The following is a 22,978-nucleotide window of genomic DNA, read 5'->3' as shown; positions in this document are numbered from 1 at the left end:
TTCCCCATTTGGGTGCCCTATTTGAATTTGTGTATAAATACTCACTCCTCCAAATGTTCTATTTGAATACACAAAATATCCGTTTCAGCACAGAGTGCATAAATTCAGGGCTGGAGGCGTGTGGCATACTGCAGAATGGCATTAATTCAGGAGTCAGCTTGTAGAGGTGTGGTTAGGGCTTATCTGTATGCTTGCCATGGAACCTTGGGGACCTCAGTTTTAACTCTCTGAACCTGTTTCCTGATCGCCAAATTGGAGAAAACTAGACTTCTCATATTCCTCTCATGGATAACTGGAAGAACCATATGAAATCATGGATAATACTTTTTAAAGCTGTTCATTGACCTTCACTTTGAGAATAAAGGAAAGAACTATAATCAAAGCCAGATGCTTAAAGAAATTACAAGGAAACTTGGAGACAAGTGAAATGGACTATAGTTCCAATATTTCCATCAACTTGCTCAAATTTCTTCTCTAGGATGCAGGAACTCTATCAGTAAAATGAGAGACTGAATGGTGTTTTCTGTGTCCTTTAATTTTGTTTCTGTGTGATTGAATCTCTGCAGCATTATTAAGAGTACTGTCATTGTAGCTTGAACTTAAATACCGTCAGATGAATACCTGAATTAAGCCTTTGGCTGCCTTCAGAGCCAGGATTCAGTCCCTGTCGTGTGGAACATGGGATTACAATCTAGAGCAGTAAAATTTGGTATAGATAATAACTAAAAGCAATGTGGGACCGTAATTTGGGTCCTAGAACAACAAAAATATAGTTAGTGAAAAAAAATTGGTGAAATATGAATAAAGTCCATAATTGGTTATTAATAATGTTCCAATGGTAATTTTTTGGTTTGATAGGTATACTATATTATTAGGTAAAATGTTAACATTAAAAGAAGCTGGATGAAGTGTACATGGAAACTTTCTGTACTATCTTTGCAATTCTTCTGTAAGTCTAAATTTAGTTCAAAAGAAAAAGAAAAAACGCTATATTTCATAGGAATCACCTCAGGTGCATGTTGAAAATGAAAATGTCTCCAATTTCAGAGACTTGAAAATTATAGTCCTGGAGCAGGTCCCAGGAATCTGCATTCTAACTGGCACACAAGGAGATTCGGATGCAGATTTCTCAGGGATCATACTTGGAGAAACTCTGATCTGAAAGAAACACTGGTCCAGAGTAAAATAAGTGATGATTAGAGATTAGTAAATGGAGAATACAACCTGCGGCTATAAAAAGACTCTTGTGTGAGATCTTGACTTTTTTTCTCTTTTTTAACAGATTTTACTAAAGATCTTTAGAGAGCAACCTGCAGACTCCAGATCCAACTGCCAAGGAGACCCTGTTATGCCGTGCGTACTGTCTGGGGCATAGCTGGCAGCTCTGGCTTCCCACTGTTCTGTTCTGAGACAGAGGTGGTGGGCAGTATCTCATCTCTGGGTTCCATAATGCTCACATGGTCAGGCAGGCGCTTCTTAAGGCCAATCTTACCACTTGGGTCCCAGGGCAACATGATCTTCCCTTTGATGCCCAGTGCACACTGTCTGAGTGTCACATGGCACATACTGGTATCGACATAGTAGTTAACAGGTCCCCATTGTGGATCATCAGGCCATCCACAACCTTCATGGATTTAGCCGTCTATTCACAGAAATTCACAGACAGTGTGACCTCACAGGCTTTGGCCCCACTCTCCATGATGAACCAAGCACACCATACCAGGCCCTCTACACAGCAAGTCCTCCTAGGAGTTTATAATGCAGAGATTTTGCCTGGACAGTGGCACACAGACCTCCTGTGGCCGCCATTTTAGGATATCTCCACCAACTGATGTATTGATATAAATTTAGGCAAGTTGTTAAACTTCTGGGCCTCAGATTCCTCATTTATAAAGGAAGAAGTTGTATCTATGGAATTCTAATGTTTATCCCTGCATAGTACCTAAAAGGAAAAGTCCAGAATGGTAAATAGTTGTCTCTAAAACCTTCTGTTGGCAGCCACAGATCTCTCCTGGCACCTCTGAAGATTCCTTCTTCTTACAGCACTGAACAGGGCAAAGGCTTTTGCAGCACTGTTCCCATGTATGCAAGTGTCTGGCCCTGCAGTGAGTTAAACACAGTTACAAAGGAGATACAACCGTGTTGAAAAAACACAGTCACCGTGACAAGGTCAGCAGCGGGGGACATTAGGTTTTGAATTTGCTTTATTGAATCGAGAAGCAGACGCTGTAGTTCCGACAGCATGCCCTTTTGCTTTGTGAAATAGAAATCCTCATTTCCATCTGTGAAGACTCTGGGGAAAGTAAATGAGGTCTCTGGCCCCAGGCCTTTCATTAGAGAACAGTTTTGTACCAGATGAGGCCACAGACTCAGAACTACCATGTCTCTACAGAGACCCTGCCCAGGAGATGAAGAAAGATGGATTTAAGTCAGCTCAGAGCAACTGAATTTAGAAGTGGTGCTGACTAGAGTCTTGGGATTGCCCCTCGCTTCTTGCTGGACTGCCATCTCTGCTATGTATGTGTGCACACACACATTAGCATCAGTATAAACTTCCCAAATCAGAGGGGAATAAGGTGTATATCCAAACAGAAATTCCTATTGGGCAGGGAATATGCCAACCTCACTTCATTCCAGTTATGTTGACCTGACTCAACAGTTTAGGTAGATGAATGTTTTTAATGGTATCTATGAATCAACTCTAAGCTTTGTTTTCCCATAAAGAAAGGATATCAGAAGAACATATGACACTAACATTTTCTGAGTGCAAAAAATGTTACTTGTTATTATAGAATATGATTGTACAGCATACTTAACTTCAATTACCCTTGGTTTCCTCATTTCTGAAAAGAGCTAATAACACCTACAAAATTTTATTTGAATCTTGACAATAATTCTATGGGTTTTTATTTATGTTAAATTATCTACATATATATGGAAAAAGAAAGTGAGCTTAAACATCTAAATTTCTCAGTTTAGACATTAAGCGTAGTTAAGTGCAAGAGCTGACATTTGAATCCAGATCCAACGACTCGAAAGCCCACACATCTACTAGGATGACTCCAGGCAAAAAGCTGCTAACTCCAGTCTTTTCATGAAAGCCAAAATGAATTTATGTCTCTAAAGCATAAAAAGAAGAGAAAATTGGGTATGGAGGATGGTATCTCTCTTTCATATCTGGTTTGTCAGTGTGATAGTTTGTGAGTAAGTATGGTTTCCTAAGAAAGAAATGTATTTGCTAAGTAGAAACAGTTTCCAGGACATCTGGAAACAAGAGCTATCCCAAGGTGAAGTATAATTTACTGAAAAGATTTCTATTTATTCCACATATGCTGGTCTTCTGGATTAAGAATTAGAGATGACAAAGTGGGAAGAATTAAGCAGAGTGAATAAACTGCAGGACAGTGGTATAGCTCAATCAGGAGTCTTGGTTTTCCTTTAGGTTTGTTCTGTTTTATTTTGTGTTTATGTCAGGGAAAGAACATGTTATTTGTTTTGCCAGGACCACTGCTTATTATTGTGCAAGTTTTGTGTCTCCTAACTCTAGAGGGCACATTCCTAATCCCTATATATATATATGTTGAGGTATTACAGTAATTTTCAGGCAGGTGACAATAAAATAACTTGAGAAAGTCTACATTGAAAATATTTCCTCAAGTTACTTTATTGTCATCTGCCCTCAAATTACTATATTACCATACTATTATTTGTGATGATACATTTTTAAATGTAGACACTTTTTGATTTCAAGCTATTTTACAAAGCTATAGTAATCAAAACAATATGGTCCAGGCATAAAAACACACACATAGATCATTGGATCAGAATAGAGAGCCCAGACATAAATCCATGCATACATGGTCAATTAACTTTTGATAATGGTGCCAAGAACACACAGTAGGAAAAGGATAGTTTCTTCAATAAATGCTGTTGAGAAAACAGGCAAAGAAATAAAACTGGACACTTTATACCACTTACAAAATTTAACTCAAAATGGATCAAAGACTCAAATGTAAGACCTGAAACCATAAAACTTCTAGAAGAAAACAGAATAAAAGGTTCCTTGGCAATGATTTCTTGGATAACACACCAGTAGCATAGGCAACAATTAAAATAAACAAAAGAGACTATATCAAAGTAAAAAGCTTCAGCACAGCAAAGTAAACAATAAATCAAAAAGGCAACCTACAGAATGGGAGAAGATACTCGCAAACCATATATCTAAAAGGGTTTAATATCCAAAATATATAAAGAACTCATACAACTCAATAGCAAAAACAAACAATTGAAAAATGGGCAAAGGACCCAAATAGACATTTTCCCAAAGACATTCAAATGGCCAATAGGTATATGAAAAGGTGCTCAACATTCACTAATCAGCAGGGAAATGCACCTCAAAAGCATAAGTTATCACCTCACACCTGTTAAGATGACTACCAAATAGACAAGACATACCAAATATTGGTGAAGATGTGGAGAAAAGAAGACCTTATACACTGCTGGTAGTAATGTAAATTGGTACAGCCATTATAGAAAACAGTATGGCTGTTCCTCAAAAAATTAAAAATAGAACTACCATATCATCCATAAATCTTGCTCCTGGGTATATATATGAAGGAAGTGAAATCAGTACCTTAAAGAGATATCTGCACATCCATGTTCATTGCAGCATTATTCATAATAGTTTAGATACAAAAAACAACCTAAATGTCCTCCAAAAGATGAATAAAGAAGATAAGAGATGTATATATACAGACAGTACCCAACTTACAATGGTTCAACTTAGATTTTGCAACTTTACAATGTGTATGAAAGCAATATGCATGCACTGGAAAAAGTAGTTCAGACTTTGCATTTGAACTTTTCCTGGGCTACCACTGTAGGATACTCTCTTGTGATACTGGGCAGTGGCAGCAGTCAGCAACAGCATCACAATGGTAAACACCCAATATATTTACAACAATGAAGTAACCTCACAACGATTCTGTTTTCCACTTTCAGTACAGTATTCAATGAACTACATGTGATATGCAACACTTTATTATAGAATAGGCTTTGTGTTACATGACTTTACCCCACTGTAGGCTAGTGTAAGTGTTCTGAGCACGGTTAGGTTAGGCTAGGCTAAGCTGCGATGTTTGATAGGTTAGTTGTATCAAACGCATTTCAACTTATGACACTTTCAGTTGATAATGGGTTTATCAGAATGTAAACCAATCATAAGTGGAGGAAGACCTGTATATATGTGTATATAATATATAATTCTATATATATGGTATATATAATATCCTATAGCTTATCTTACATCTTATGTTATCTTATATTTTATATATCTTATATATCCTATATATTTTATATCTTATATATGTAATGGAGTATTATTCAGCCACAAAAAAGTAAATTCTGTCATTTGCAACATGGATGGATCTAGCACACATTATGCTAAGTGAAATAAACCAAACAGAGAAAGACAAATATCTTATGACATCACTTACATGTGGAATCTTAAAAAAAAAAAAGAAAAGAAAAAAAAGCCAATTTCGTAGAAACAGAGAATACAATGGTTGCCAGGGACTGTGGAAGAGGAAGAAATGTGGTGATGTAGGTCAAAGGGTAGAAACTTTCAGTTATAAGAATAAATTCTGAGGATCTAATGTACAGCATAGTGAGTACAGTTAATAATATGGTATTTTATAATTGAAAGTTGCTGAGAGTAGATTTGAAGCATTCTTAACACACACACACACACACACACACACACACACACACACACACACACATAAAGAGTTAACTATATGAGGTGACGGATGTATTAATTATCTTGATCTTGGTAATCATTCCACAATGTACATGTATATCAAATCATCACATTGTATACTTTAAATATATACAAGTATATTTGTAAATTATTCTTCACTAAAGTTGGAAAAATATTCACCATCAGATGATATCAGGGTTATGCTTTGCCTTAGAATCACAAAGGAAGGAAAAGAATCATCTGAAGCTTGTCTTAAGTCACAGCATAAAATCCAGTGTCTTTGTAGGCAAGATACCAAAACAGGAAAAAATCCAGTGATCAACAGGGAAATGATGAAGTGCTCAGCAATTGTCACACACGTTGTTCTTGTTTCCTCAACCCCATCTTCCATCTCACTTGAGTTCCACACACACTTAGAAAGTGTATTTGTATAAAATGAAAACCTGAACACACTGATGCTTTGCCTAAGACCCTTCACTGGATACCTACTGACTTTTCCAAACTCATCTCTCGCTTGAGCACCACACCAGCTTAGAAACACTCACTCCTGGCCTTTTCTTTTAAGCTTCAGAAAATCCAAATCTATGGGTAATTCTTTACACATACCTCTGTACCCCTGCTCATGTTATTTCCTCCTGATAAAATATACTTCAACCCCACCTTTTTCTCTCTGATAATTCTTCACCTAACTTTACTTTTACTTTGGAACTTATCTCAGACATCACCTTTTCCAGGAAGACTTCTGCAAGCATCATTTTTGGCAGACTAGGTTAGAGGACTCATATCCTGTATTCCCATAGTACCCAGGCAAACTAGAACCCAAGTTCAGTGTGCTTTAGTAAATAAAGTTTTACTGAAAGACAGCCATGCCCATTCATATACATTGTGTCTATACATATTGTCCATGTGTTTCTGCACTACAACAGCAGAGTTGAGTGGTTGTGACACAGACCATACGGCCTGAAAAGCCTAAAATAGTTACTATGTGATGCTTTGCAGAAAAAGTCTGTCAGCCTCTATCATGGAGGAAAGTAACTATTTCACTCACTTTTGCTTCCCATCACATTATCAAGAGCTTTTCATAGTGTAGGAGTTTGATATTTGTTAAATAAATGTTGTCAAATTAATAGTTAGTTCTGAAATTGCTCAGGCTATTCCATTAATTATTGATCTACCAATAAAAACTGAGTCAAATGACTTGAGTCAAATCATGAGGTTGAAACCTTTAATGTAACTCTAATGACAGAAGGGCTAAAATGTAGGCATTTTAGCAGTTTCTCCTTAGGAAATCAATTTTGAACATTATTTTTAATGACATTAAGCACCTTCTAACAATTAGTTATGTAGGTTTGTTCTCTCTTTCTCTCCCTCCCTCCCTCCCTCTCTATTAGAACAGGATTTTACTTAGGTGCAGGTCTTTTACTTGATTTTATGGTAAAGAGATGAATGTATAATAGCTATTTTATTTTATTCATAACTGTATTCAAAACATCTGGATTTCCCCTAGATTGTCTTAATTGGAATGATCCAGAGGGAAAGTTAATTGATTTTATGTAATCACTGATTCAACAAATAGTTTCTGTGTAACAATGGGTGATGTACACATCATTCTCCTAAGCACTGCAGGTCATACAACTCTGGGTAAGATACTGTATCCTACTATCATAAAGACTCTCAACCAGTGATGAAACTGATTCATACATAAAAGGCCATGATGTTTAAAAAATATATCTCAGCAAAAATGTGCCTCAGCAAACAAAAGATCATATGGCTGATGGGAGGCTCTCGTTCTGAGTAAGAAAGTAATCACACACTATCTTTCCCATTAAATGTGGCTAGAAAATCTGGGCAAAATGCATGCAGCAGCTATTTTTTTAACAGCTTTATTGAGGTATCATTGATATATAAAAATGCTGCACATATTTAAGTCCATAATTAAATGAGTTTGAATATAAGCACATACCCATGAAACCATCTCCATAATCAAAGTAATAGACATATCCATTACATCATAAAGTTTGTATCTCACCTCAGTTTTCTGGAGCACTTCACATGAGATCTACCCTTTTAACAAATTTTAAGTGGGCAACACAGTATTGTTAAATATAGGTGCTCTGTTGTACAGCAGGTCTCAAGAACTTATTCATCTTGCATAACTGAAACTTTATACCAATTGAACATCTCTCCCTGTCCCCTGCTCCCCAACCCTTGATGAGCACTGCTCTATTCTCTGTTTCATGCAGCAGTTGCTGAAGACTCTAACAAGTAAATAGTAGACAACGACCAGGATTTCAAGTACCACCCAAATGAAAATAAAACTGCCACATTCATTTTTCTCCTCCATTATCCCCATACCTAAAATCAACACAGCTCAAAACTAGGAAGTGGGAACTAATTGGACAAAGAGAGATCTGAAAGAAGACTACTAGGAACGACTTAAGGAGTGGGAAAGGAGAGTAGAAAACTACTGGGTTTTTCTCCTTTTTTTCCATTCTCTGTTCTCTTGTGTCCTGGCCCCCAAACAATCTCTTTGCAGCAGGGCAATAACAGGAGCCACAGGATCCAAAACTCTGAGGGAAGGCAATCTTCTCTGGTTAAAGGAGCTGCAGTAGTAACACTGGGTGACATTTTTCCCCATCTATTCTCCCACTGCCTGGCCCTGGACTTGGATGTTTTTGTGTGAAATACACGGCAGAATAGGATAACTAGAGTTTCAGCTTCCTGGCCAGGTGACTGAGAAGGAAACCCTTGGAAAACAGGAAATATGGGGGAGATTACAGATAGGAAAAAGCTCAGAAAGAGACCTCTTATGGTTGTTTGTGAACTCCTGGGCTCAGTACAGGCTGAACATGTATGTATCTGACCCTAAACAGCATATAAAGACTTTGAGAACTAAATTATAGTGGGATAGACCACTGTTCAAATCCCCCAGTAGGTGGTACACATGAAGGACAGATTCAAGTAACATTGCAGAGGCTTTGACTACACAACTGATGCTGAGACTACTGTCCATATAAAGCTGCTCAGGACTTGTGGCCTAAACCCAAGTAGACGGAATATATGCTAAAACAAAAATGCTGAAATTCTCTGTAGGACTTAAATAAGAAGTAGACTCATAAAATAAAATTCAAAAAGTCTAGGATACAATCCAAAATTACCTGGCATTTAAAGAATCAGGAAAACCTCACTTCCCATGGAAAAAGACAATTAAGAGACACCTATCCCAGATGACATGGAAATTGAAATTGTTGGACAAATTTTAAAATAACTCCAAGCAATTGTGAACACTCTTGAAATGACAAGAAAGTTTAAAAGTCTCAGAAAAAGAAGATGTAAAGAAGAACTAAATGGAAATGTTAACTAGAACTGAAAAATAGAATAACTAAGGTATCATTAAACTCACTAAATGGGCAGATAGCGGAACAGATATGACAGAAGAAACAGTTTGAAAATGTAAAGATAGCTCAATAGAAATTATCCAATGTCAAAAATAGAAAAAAATGACTGGAAAAAAGTTGAGAGCCTCAGTTACTTGTGGAACAATTCCAAAAAGACTAATATTCATGTCAACAAAGGACCAGGATAAGATGAGAAAACGTACAGCATAGTAAAAATATTTGAAGAAATAATGACTGAAAAATTCCTGAATTTGAGGAAAAACATACACCTACAAATTCAATAATCTCAGAAAAACCAGAAAAGGATAAACATGAAGAAATCCATGCCAGGACAAATCACAATCAAACTACTGGAAACTAAACACAAAGAAAAATATGGAAAGCAACCTGAGTAAAATTATGCATTACTTATAGATGAACAAAAATTCAAATGGCTGCACGGTTCTCATTAGAAACCATGGAGCCAAGAAGAAAGCAGAACAGTACATTTCAAGTGCTAAAAGAAAACAACTGCAAAACCTGGATTCTATCTTCAGAAAAAAATATCCTCCATGAACAAAAATAAAGACATTCTCAGATGAAAGAAAATTAAGAAAAACTGTTGCTCTAAAATAATTGCTAAAGGAAGATCTTCAGACAGAAAGGGAATTATACAAGAAGGAAACTTGGAATATCAGGAATGAACAGAGAGCAACAGCAGTGGAAAATTAAGATAAATATATCATACTACTCTTCTATTGGCTTTTTATGTGTCCTCAGCCACTTTATTTTTTATGAAAGTATAGTTGATGTACAATGTTATTAGTTTCAGGTATACAACATAGTTATTTGACAATCAAATACATTATGAAATGATCACCACATTAAGTCTAGTAGCCATCTGTCAGCATACACAAAAGTATCATTGACTATATTCCTTATGCTATGACTAAATTACACCCCTGTGACTTATTTATTTTATAACTAAACGTTTGTACCTCTTAATTCTCTTCACCTATTTTGCCAACCCTACTTCACTCCTCTGGCAACCACTAGTTTCCTCTGTGAATCTATGAGTCTTTCAGTTCTGTTTTGTTTCCTTTGTTTTGTTTTTCAGATTCCATTATAATTGAGATCATAAAATATTTGTCTTTCTCTGTCTTATTTATTTCATTTAGCATAATACCCTCTAGTGTCAGCAATTCTACTTCCAGGTATTTCCCCAAAGAAAACAAAACCATTAGTTCAGAAAGATATATTCAACCTTATGTTCACTGGACCATTATTTACAGCAGTCAAGATATGCAAGCAGAACAAGCCTCTTAGATAGCCTCATCCACCAGAGAGCAGAAAGCATAAGCAAGAACAACTACAATCCTGCAGCCTGTGGAACAAAAACCACATTCACAGAAAGATAGACAAGATGAAAAGACAGAGGGCTATGTACCAGATGAAGGAACAAGATAAAACCCCAGAAAAAACAATTAAATGAAGTGGAGATAGGCAACCTTCCAGAAAAAGAATTCAGAATAATGAAAGTGAAGATTATCGAGGACCTCGGAATAAGAATGGAGGCAAAGATCGAGAAGATGCAAGAAATGTTTAACAAAGATCTAGAAGAATTAAAGAACGAACAGACAGAGATGAACAACACAATAACTGAAATGAAAAATAAACTAGAAAGAATCAATAGCAGAATAACTGAGGCAGAAGAACGGATAAGTGACCTGAAAGAAAGAATGTTGGAATTCACTGCTGCGGAACAGAATAATGAAAAAAGAACGAAAAGAAATGAAGACAGCCTAAGAGACCTCTGGGACAAGATTAAACGCAACAACATTTGCATTACAGGGGTCCTAGAAGGAGAAGAGAGTGAGAAAGGACCCGAGAAAATATTTGAAGAGATTATAGTCAAAAACTTCCCTAACATGGGAAAGGAAATAGCCACACAAGTCCAGGAAGTGCAGAGAGTCCCATATAGGATAAACCCAAGGAGAAACACACCAAGACACATAGTAATCAAGTTGGCAAAAATTAAAGACAAAGAAATATTATTGAAAGCAGCAAGGGAAACATGACAAATACGATACAAGGGAACTCCCATAAGGTAAACAGCTGATTTCTCAGTGGAAACTCTACAAGCCAGAAGAGAGTGGCAGGACATATTTAAAGTGATGAAAGGGAAGAACCTACAACCAAGTTTACTCTACACGGCAAGGATCTCATTCAGATTTAATAGAGAAAACAAAAGCTTTACAGGTAAGCAAAAGCAAAGGGAATTCAGCACCACCAAACCAGCTCTACAAGAAATGCTAAAGGAACTTCTCTAACTCGGAAACAGAAGAGAAGAAAAGGACCTACAAAAACAAAACCAAAACAATTAAGAAAATGGTAATAGGAACATACATTTTGATAATTACCTTAAACATGAATGGATTAAATGCTTCAACTAAAAGACACAGGCTTGCTGAATGGATACAAAAACAAGACCCATATATATGCTGTCTACAAGAGACCCACTTCAGACCTAGGGACACATTCAGACTGAAAGTGAGGGGATAGAAAAAGATATCCCATGCAAATGGAAACCAAAACAAAGCTGGAGTAGCAACTCATATCAGATAAAATAGACTTTAAAATAAAGAATGTTACAAGAGACAAGGAAGGACACTACATAATGATCAAGGGATCAATTCAAGAAGAAGATATAACAATTATAAATATATATGCAAGAGGATTAACCAAGATGGTAGAGTAGAGGACATGCTCTCACTCCCTCTTGCGAGAGCACTAGAATCACAACTGGCTGCTGGACAATCATCAACAGGAAGACACTGGAAGTCAACAAGGAGGATACCCCATGTCCAAGGACAGAGGAGAAGCCACAGTGAGACGGTAGGAGGGGTGAAATCAGAGTAAAATCAAATCCCATAACTGCTGTGTGGGTGACTCACAGACTGGCGAACACTTATACCACAGAAGTCCACCCACTGGAGTGAAGATTCTGAGCCCCACGTCAGGCTGCCCAACCTGGGGGTCCAGCAACAGGAGGAGGAATTCATAGAGAATCAGACTTTGAAGCCCAGTGGAAATTGATTGCACGACTTCGACAGGACAGGGGGAAAAAGAGACCCAACTCTTGGAGGGTGCACACGGAATAGTGTGTGCATTGGGACCCAGGGGAAGGAGCAGTGACCCTGGGAGACTGATCCAGACCTACCTGCTAGTGTTGGAGGGTCTCCTACAGAGGCGGGGGCTGGGTCTGTTTCACCGTGGGGACAAGGACACTGTCAGCGGAGGTTCTGGGAAGTACTCCTTGGCGTGAGCCCTCCCAGAGTCTGCCATTAGCCCCACCAAAGAGCCCAGGTAGGTTCCAGTGTTGGGTTGCCTCAAGCAAAACAACCAACAGGGAGGGAACCCAGCCCCACCCATCAACAGTCAATTGGATTAAAGTTTTACAGAGCTCTGACCACCACAGCAACAGTCAGCTCTACCCACCACCAGAGCCTCCCATCAAGCCTCTTAGATAGCCTCAACCACCAGAGGGCAGACAGCAAAAGCAAGAAAAACTACAATCCTGCAGCCTGTGGAACAAAAACCACATTTACAGAAAGATAGACAAGATGAAAAGGCAGAGGGCTATATACCAGATGAAGGAACAAGAAAAAACCCCAGAAAAACAACTAAATAAAGTGGAGATAGGCAACCTTCCAGAAAAAGAATTCAGAATAATGATAGTGAAGATGATCCAGGACCTCGGAATAAGAATGGAGGCAAAGATTGAGAAGATGCAAGAAATGATTAACAAAGACCTAGAAGAATTAAAGAACAAACAAACAGAGATGACCAATACAATAACTGAAATGAAAACTACACTAGAAGGAATCAATAGCAGAATAACTGAGGCAGAAGAACGGATAAGTGACCTGGAAGACAGAATGGTGGAATTCACTGCTGCAGAACAGAATAATGAAAAAAGAATGAAAAGAAATGAAGACAGCCTAAGAGACCTCTGGGACAAGATTAAATGCGACAACATTTGCATTATAGGGGTCCCAGAAGGAGAAGAGAGAGAGAAAGGACCCGAGAAAATATTTGAAGAGATTATAGTCAAAAACTTCCCTAACATGGGAAAGGAAATAGCCACCCAAGTCCAGGAAGCGCAGAGAGTCCCATACAGGATAAAACCAAGGAGAAACACACCAAGACACATAGTAATCAAGGTGGCAAAAATTAAAGACAAAGAAAAATTACTGAAAGCAGCAAGGGAAAAACGACAAATAACATACAAGGGAACTCCCATAAGGTTAACAGCTGATTTCTCAGCAGAAACTCTACAAGCCAGAAGGGAGTGGCAGGATATACTTAAAGTGATGAAAGGGAAGAACCTACAACCAAGATTACTCTACCCGGCAAGGATCTCATTTAGATTTGATGGAGAAATCAAAAGCTTTACAGACAAGCAAAAGCTAAGAGAATTCAGCACCACCAAACCAGCTCTACAACAAATGCTAAAGGAACTTCTATAAGTGGGAAACACAAGAGAAGAAAAGGACCTACAAAAACAAACCTAAAACAATTAAGAAAATGGTCGTAAGAACATACATATTGATAATTACCTTAAACGTGAATGGATTAAAGGCTCCAAACAAAAGACACAGGCTTGCTGAATGGATACAAAAACAAGGCCCATATATATGTTGTCTACAAGAGACCCACTTTAGACCTAGGGACACATACAGACTGAAAGTGAGGGGATGGAAAAAGATATTGCATGCAAATGGAAATCAAAAGAAAGCTGGAGTAGCTATACTCATATCAGATAAAATAGGCTTTAAAATAAAGAATGTTACAAGAGACAAGGAAGGAGACTACATAAGGGGTCAATCCAAGAAGATGATATAACAATTATAAATATATATGCACCCAACATAGGAGCACCTCAATACATAGGGCAGCTGCTAACAGCTATAAAAGAGGAAATCGACAGTAACACAATAATAGTGGGGGACTTTAACACCTCACTTAAACCAATGGACAGATCATCCAAACAGAAAATTACTAAGAAAACACAAGCTTTAAATGACACAATAGACCAGATAGATTTAATTGATATTTACAGGACATTCCATCCAAAAACCACAGATTACACTTTCTTCTCAAGTGCGCACGGAACATTCTCCAGGATAGATCACATCTTGGGTCACAAATCAAGCCTCAGTAAATTTAAGAAAATTGAAATCATATCAAGCATCTTTTCTGACCACAACGCTATGAGATTAGAAATGAATTACAGGGAAAAAAACGTAAAAAGCACAAACACATGGAGGCTAAACAATACATTACTAAATAACCAAGAGATCACTGAAGAAATCAAAGAGGAAATCAAAAAATACCTAGAGACAAATGACAATGAAAATACGACGACCCAAAACCTATGGGATGCAGCAAAAGCAGTTCTAAGAGGGAAGTTTATAGCTATACAAGCCTACCTAAAGAAACAAGAAAAATCTCAAATAAACAATCTAACCTTACACCTAAAGAAACTAGAGAAAGAAGAACAAACAAAACCCAAAGGTAGCAGAAGGAAAGAAATCATAAAGATCAGAGCGGAAATAAATGAAATAGAAACAAAGAAAACAATAGCAAAGATCAATAAAACTAAAAGCTGGTTCTTTGAGAAGATAAACAAAATTGATAAGCCATTAGCCAGGCTCATCAAGGAACAGAGGGAGAGGACTCACATCAAAAAAATCAGAAATGAAAAAGGAGAAGTTACAACAGACATCGCAGAAATACAAAGCATCCTAAGAGACTACTACAAGCAACTTTATGCCAATAAAATGGACAACCTGGAGGAAATGGACAAATTCTTAGAAAGGTATAACCTTCCAAGACTGAACCAGGAAGAAATAGAATATATGAACAGACCAATCACAAGTAATGGAATTGAAACTGTGACTAAAAATCTTCCAACAAACAAAAGTCCAGGACCAGATGGCTTCACAGGTGTATTCTATCAAACATTTAGAGAAGAGCTAACACCCATCCTTCTCAAACTCTTCCAAAAATTGCAGAGGAGGGAACACTCCCAAACTCATTCTATGAGACCATCATCACCCTGATACCAAAACCAGACAAAGACACTACAGAAAAAGAAAACTACAGACCAATATCACTGATGAATACAGATGCAAAAATCCTCAACAAAATACTAGCAAACAGAATCCAACAACACATTAAAAGGATCATACACCACGATCAAGTGGGATTTATCCCAGGGACGCAAGGATTCTTCAATATACGCAAATCAATCAATGTGATACACCATATTAACAAATTGAAGAATAAAAACCATATGATCATCTCAATAGATGCAGAAAAAGCTTTTGACAAAATTCAACACCCATTTCTGATAAAAATTCTCCAGAAAGTGGGCATAGAGGGAACCTACCTCAACATAATAAAGGTCATATATGACAAACCCACAGCAAACATCATTCTCAATGGTGAAAAACTGAAAGCATTTCCTCTAAGATCAGGAACAAGACAAGGATGTCCAATCTCACCACTATTATTCAACATAGTTCTGGAAGTCCTAGCCACGGCAATCAGAGAAGAAAAAGAAATAAAAGGAATACAAATTGGAAAAGAAGAAGTAAAACTGTCACTGTTTGTGGATGACATGATACTATACATAGAGAATCCTAAAACTGCCACCAGAAAACTGCTAGAGCTAATTAATGGATATGGTAAAGTTGCAGGATACAAAATTAATGCACAGAAATCTCTTGCATTCCTATACACTAATGATGAAAAATCTGAAAGTGACATTAAGGAAACACTCCCATTTACCACTGCAACAAAAAGAATAAAATACCTAGGAATAAACCTACCTAGGGAGACAAAAGACCTGTATGCAGAAAGCTATAAGACACTGATGAAAGAAATTAAAAATGATACCAACAGATGGAGAGATATACCATGTTCTTGGATTGGAAGAATCAACATTGTGAAAATGACTATACTACCCAAAGCAATCTACAGATTCAATGCAATCCCTATCAAATTACCAATGGCATATTTTATGGAACTAGAACAAATCATCTTAAAATTTGTATGGAGACACAAAAGACCCCGAATAGCCAAAGTAGTCTTGAGGGAGAAAAACGAAGCTGGAGGAATCAGACTCCCTGACTTCAGACTATACTACAAAGCTACAGTAATCAAGACAATATGGTACTGGCACAAAAACATAAACATAGATCAATGGAACAACATAGAAAGCCCAGAAATAAACCCATGCACCTATGGTCAACTAATCTATGACAAAGGAGGCAAGGATATACAACTGAGAAAAGACAGTCTCTTCAATAAGTGGTGCTGGGATAACTGGACAGCTACATGTAAGAAATGAAATTAGAATACTCCCTAACACCATACACAAAAATAAACTCAAAATGGATTAGAGACCTAAATATAAGACTGGACACTATAAAACTCTTACAGGAAAACACAGGAAGAACACTCTTTGACATAAATCACGGCAAGATCTTATTTGATCCACCTCCTAGAGTAATGGAAATAAAAACAAAAATAAACAAATGGGACCTAATGAAACTTCAAAGCTTTTGCACAGCAAAGGAAACCATAAACAAGACGAAAAGACAACCCTCAGAATGGGAGAAAATATTTGCAAACGAATCAACGGACAAAGGATTAATCTCCAAAATATATAAACAGCTCATGCAGCTCAATAATAAAGAAACAAACACCCCAATCCAAAAATGGGCAGAAGACCTAAATAGACATTTCTCCAAAGAAGACATACAGATGGCCAAGAAGCACATGAAAAGATGCTCAACATCACTAATTATTAGAGAAATGCAAATCAAAACTAGAATGAGGTATCACCACACACCAGTTAGAATGGGCATCATCAGAAAATCTACAAACAACAAATGCTGGAGAGGATGTGGAGAAAGGGAACCCTTTTGCACTGTTGGTGGGAATGTAAATTGATACAGCCACTATGGAGAACAATATGGAGGTTTCTTAAAAAACTAAAAATAGAATTTCCATATGACCCAGCAATCCCACTACTGGGCATATACCCAGAGAAAACCATAATTCAAAAAGACACATGCACCCCAATGTTCACTGCAGCACTATTTACAATAGCCAGGTCATGGAAGCAACCTAAATGCCCATCAACAGACCAATGGATAAAGATGAGGTGGTACATATATACAATGGAATATTACTCTGCCATAAAAAGGAAGAGTCATTTGTTGAGACGTGGATGGATTTAGAGACTGTCATACAGAGTGAAGTAAGTCAGAAAGAGAAAAACAAATATCGTATATTAACGCATGTATGTGGAACCTAGAAAAATGGTACAGATGAGCCGGTTTGCACGGCAGAAGTTGAGACACAGATGTAGAGAACAGACATATGGACACCAAGGGGGGAAAACCGCAGTGGGGTGGGGATGGTGGTGTGCTGAATTGGGCGATTGGGATTGACATGTATACACTGATGTGTATAAAACTGATGACTATTAAGAACCTGCAGTATAAAAAAAAAAACAAAAACAAAACAACTAATACTAAACTTTCATTGGGTTATTTGTATGGAAATATGTTAATATAAATGTTTCAGACATTACACGAAATTTCTAAAAATCTTATATGTTCTGGTATAATGTTATAAGTCATAATTCTAGTTATTACTTTAAAATGTATATCTCAGAAATAACTAATTTTCTTGTCAACTGCATTATTATGAACTTTCATCAAATCTTTAACTGTGGTCATTTTTAAGTCTTTTGTCATTTACAGACAGTTCTGGGTGTACTCTGATGCTTTTGCAAATATGTTCCTATAAAAGGGTTTCATCTTCAAGAAATTCATGGAAAAGACTGACAAGTACAGGTTTCTGGTAACTGACTGTACTGCTGAACTGAATGAATAAGCATTTTCAGAATTCTAATGAAAAACTGATGAAATCATAAAAGTGCTAACAAAAGATCAAGATAAAAAAAAATTAATTACATGGGACTGAGTGAACTGATGAGGATGAGTATAATTTTTGTGACTTTCTGTTGGAATTAAAAAAAAAAATCCCACAAGGACTCAGAGGCAAAGAATATACAAATCAATTTTCACTGCAAAGTAAAGGAGCTGTTACAGTGGAGGATTACCGGACTGAATATCAATATTATGACATAGTATGAATGTGTTTCGTGTTTGGTAATTGCAATCATTGTTGCTTTTGTTGTGGTCATCCATGTACAATGCTTCGTGTCAGTCTATTTACCTCTTGTAAAAATAAAATACAGTGTGTGTGTGTGAAAAAAAAAAGAAAAAATAATTTATCCTAGATATACAAAAATGTGAGAATGGGTACCATTTTTTACCACTTAAATGATTTCTTTTAAATGAATAGATTGTACACTTTAAAAAATAAATAAATAAATAAATAAATAAATATGCACATAACATAGGAGTACTTCAATACATAACGCAACTGCTAACAGCTATAAAAGAGGAAATCAACAGTAACACAATAATAGTGGGGGACTTTAACACATCACTTACACCAATGGACAGATCATCCAAACAGAAAATTACTAAGGAAACACAAGCTTTAAATGACACAATAGACCAGATAGATTTAATTGATATTTATAGGACATTCCATCCAAAAACCACAGATTACACTTTCTTCTCAAGTGTTCACGGAACATTCTCCAGGATAGATCACATCTTGTGTCACAAATCAAACCTTAGTAAATTTAAGAAAATTGAAATCATATCAGGCATCTTTTCTGACCACAACGCTATGAGATTAGAAATACCTTACAGTGAAAAAAAACGTAAAAAGCACAAACACATGGAGGTTAAACAATACATTACTAAATAACAAAGAGATCACTGAAGAAGTCAAAGAGGAAATCAAAAAATACCTAGAGACAACTGACAATGAAAACACGACGATCCAAAACCTATGGGATGCAGCAAAAGCAGTTCTAAGAGGGAAGTTTATAGCTATACAAGCCTACCTCAAGAAACAAGAAATATCTCAAATAAACAATCTAACGTTACACCTAAAGGAACTAGAGAAAGAAGAACAAACAAAACCCAATGTTAGCAGAAGGAAAGAAATCATAAATATCAGAGCAGAAATAAATGAAATAGAAACAAAGAAAACAATAGCAAAGATCAATAAAACTAAAAGCTGGTTCTTTGAGAAGATAAACAAAATTGATAAACCATTAGCCAGACTCATCAAGAAAAAGAGGGAGAGGACTCAAATCAATAAAATTAGAAACGAAAAAGGAGAAATCACAACTGACACTGCAGAAATACAAAGGATTATAAGAGATTACTACAAACAACTATATGCCAATTAAATTTACAACCTGGAAGAAATGGACAAATTCTTAGAAAGGTATAACCTTCCAAGACTGAACCAATAAGAAATAGAATATATGAACAGACCAATCACAAGTAATGGAATTGAAACTGTGATTAAAAATCTTCCAACAAACAAAAGTCCAGGACCAGATGGCTTCACAGGTGAATTCCATCAAACATTAAGAGAAGAGCTAACACCCATCCTTCTCAAACTCTTCCAAAAATTTGCAGAGGAAGGAACACTCCCAAACTCATTCTATGAGGTCACCATCACCCTGATACCAAAACCAGACAAAGATACTACCAAAAAAAAAATTAAAGACCAATATCACTGATGAATATAGATGCAAAAATTCTCAACAAAATACTAGCAAACAGAATCGAACAACACAATAAAAGGATCATACACCATGATCAAGTGAGATTTATCCCAGGGATGCAAGGATTCTTCAATATATGCAAATCAATCAATGTGATACACCATATTAACAAACTGAAGGAGAAAAACCATATGATCCTCTCAATAGATGCAGAAAAAGCTTTTGACAAAATTCAACAGCCATTTATGATAAAAATTCTCCAGAAAGCGGGCATAGAGGGAACCTACGTCAACATAATAAAGGCCATATGTGACAATCCCACAGCAAACATCATTCTTAATGGTAAAAAACTGAAAGCATTTCCTCTAAGATCAGGTACAAGACAAGTATGTCTTCTCTCGCCACTATTATTCAACATAGTTTTGGAAGTCCTAGCCACAGAAATTGGAGAAGAAAAAGAAATAAAAAGAATACGAATTGGAAAAGAAGAAGTAAAACTGTCACTGTTTGCAGATGACATGGTACTATACATAGAGAATCCTAAAGATGCTACCAGAAAGCTACTAGAGCTAATCAATGAATTTGGTAAAGTAGCAGGATACAAAGCTAATGCACAGAAATCTCTTGCATTCCTATACACTAATGATGAAAAATCTGAAAGAGAAATTAAGAAAACACTCCCATTTACCACTGCAACAAAAAGAATAAAATGCCTAGGAATAAACCTACCTAGGGAGACAAAAGACCTGTATGCAGAACACTATAAGACACGGATGAAAGAAATTAAAGATGATACCAACAGATGGAGACATATTCCATGTTCTTAGATTGGAAGAATCAATATTGTGAAAATGACTCTACTACCCAAAGCAATCTACAGATTCAATGCAATCCCTATCAAATTACCAATGGCATATTTTATGGAACTAGAACCAAAAATCTTAAAATTTGTGTGGAGACACAAAAGACCCCCAAATAGCCAAAGCAGTCTTGAGGGAAAAATATGGAGCTGTAGGAATCAGACTCCCTGACTTCAGACTATACTACAAAGCTACAGTAATCAAGATAATATGGTACTGGTGCAAAAACAGAAATATAGATCAATGGAACAGGATAGAAAGCCCAGAGATAAACCCACGCACCTATGGTCAACTAATATATGACAAAGGAGGCAAGGATATACAACTGAGAAAAGACAGTCTCTTCAATAAGTGGTGCTGGGATAACTGGACAGCTACATGTAAGAAATGAAATTAGAACACTCCCTAATACCATACACAAAAATAAACTCAAAATGGATTAGAGACCTAAATGTAAGACTGGACACTATAAAACTCTTAGAGGAAAACATAGGAAGAACACTGTTTCACAGAAATCACAGCAAGATATTTTTTGATTCACCTCCTAGAGTAATAGAAATAAAAATAAAAATAAACAAATGGAACCTAATGAAACTTAAAACCTTTTGCAAAGCAAAGGAAACAACAAACAAGCCAAATAGACAACCCTCAGAATGGGAAAAAATATTTGCAAATGAATCAACGGACAAAGGATTAATCTCCAAAATATATAAACAGCTCATGCAGCTCAATATTAAAAAAAACAAACAACAAAATCCAAAAATGGGCAGAAGACGTAAATAGACATTTCTCCAAAGAGGACATACAGATTGCCAAGAAGCACATGAAAAGTTGCTCAACATCACTAATTATTACAGAAATGCAAATCAAAACTACAATGAGGTTTCGCCTTACACCAGTTAGAATGGGCATCATCAGAAAATCTACAAACAACAAATGCTGGAGAGGGTGTGGAGAAAAGGGTGCCCTCTTGCACTGTTGGTGGGAATGTAAATAGATACAGCCACTGTGGAGAACAATATGGAGTTCCCTTAAAAAACTAAATATAGAATTACCATATGACCCAGCAATCCCACTACTGCACATATACCCAGAGAAAACCATAGTTCAAAAACACACATGCACCCCAATGTTCATTGCAGCACTATTTACAATAGCCAGGTCATGGAAGCATCCTAAATGCCCATCGACAGACTAATGGATAAAGAAGATGTGGTATATATATGCAATGGAATATTACTCAGCTGTAAAAAGGAACGAAACTGGGTCATTTGTAGAGACGTGCATGAATCTAGGTACTATCATACAGAGTGAAGTAAGTCAGAAAGAGAAAAACAAATATCGTATATTATTACATATATGTGGAAACTAGAAAAATGGTACAGATGAACCAGTTTGCAGGGCAGAAATAGAGACACAGATGTAGAGAACAGATGTATGGACACCAAGGGGGGAAAGTGGTGGGGGGTGGGATGAATTGGGAGATTGAGTTTGAGATGTATACACTGATGTGTATAAAATGGATGACTAATAAGAACCTGCTGTTGGGCTTCCCTGGTGGCACAGTGGTTGAGAATCTGCCTGCTAATGCAGGGGACACGGGTTCGAGCCCTGGTCTGGGAAGATCCCACATGCCACGGAGCAGCTGGGCCCGTGAGCCACAATTGCTGAGCCTGCGCATCTGGAGCCTGTGCCCCGCAACGGGAGGGGCCGCGATGGAGAAAGGCCCGCGCACCGCGATGAAGAGCGGTCCCCGCACCGCGATGAAGAGTGGCCCCCGCTTGCCGCAACTGGAGAAAGCCCTCGCACGAACCGAAGACCCAATACAGACAAAAATAAATTAATTAATTAATTAAAAAGAAAATCCTTAAAAAAAAAAAAAAAAAAAAAGAACCCGCTGTATAAAAAAATAAATAAAATAAAATTCAAAACAACACAAACTAACAAAAAACAAACAAAAAAGATATGGAAACAATATCAATGTTTATCGACAGATGAATGGAGAAAGAGGTGAGATATTTAGGTATAATTCAGGCATAAAAAAAAATGAAATCTTGCATTTGCAACAGTATGGATGGACCTAAAGGGTACTGACTTTTAAATAATATATTGTACTGCTGAATGTTAAAATTATAGTCTAATGAAGTTTTCAGTGAATGTATAGGTAATATGAAAGAAAACTGCAAAATAATGGGGGTAGGAAAAATAAACCTACATGGTTTGAACTTTTAATTTGAAGTGGTAA

The 22,978-nt window shown here is 36.8% G+C and overlaps 1 pseudogene; it reads right to left on the bottom strand.

Moving 5' to 3' along the window:
- Nucleotides 1–1,346: 1,346 nt before the first annotated feature.
- LOC103015886 (40S ribosomal protein S3-like) lies at nucleotides 1,347–1,699 on the bottom strand (annotated as a pseudogene).
- Nucleotides 1,700–22,978: the final 21,279 nt, after the last annotated feature.

The sequence above is a fragment of the Balaenoptera acutorostrata genome, chromosome 2 (genome assembly GCF_949987535.1).
Source record: "Balaenoptera acutorostrata chromosome 2, mBalAcu1.1, whole genome shotgun sequence".
NCBI classification, from domain to species: Eukaryota; Metazoa; Chordata; class Mammalia; order Artiodactyla; family Balaenopteridae; genus Balaenoptera; species Balaenoptera acutorostrata.
The sequence above is the reverse complement of the archived record's forward strand: the minus strand, read 5'-3'. Positions and strand labels throughout refer to the sequence as shown.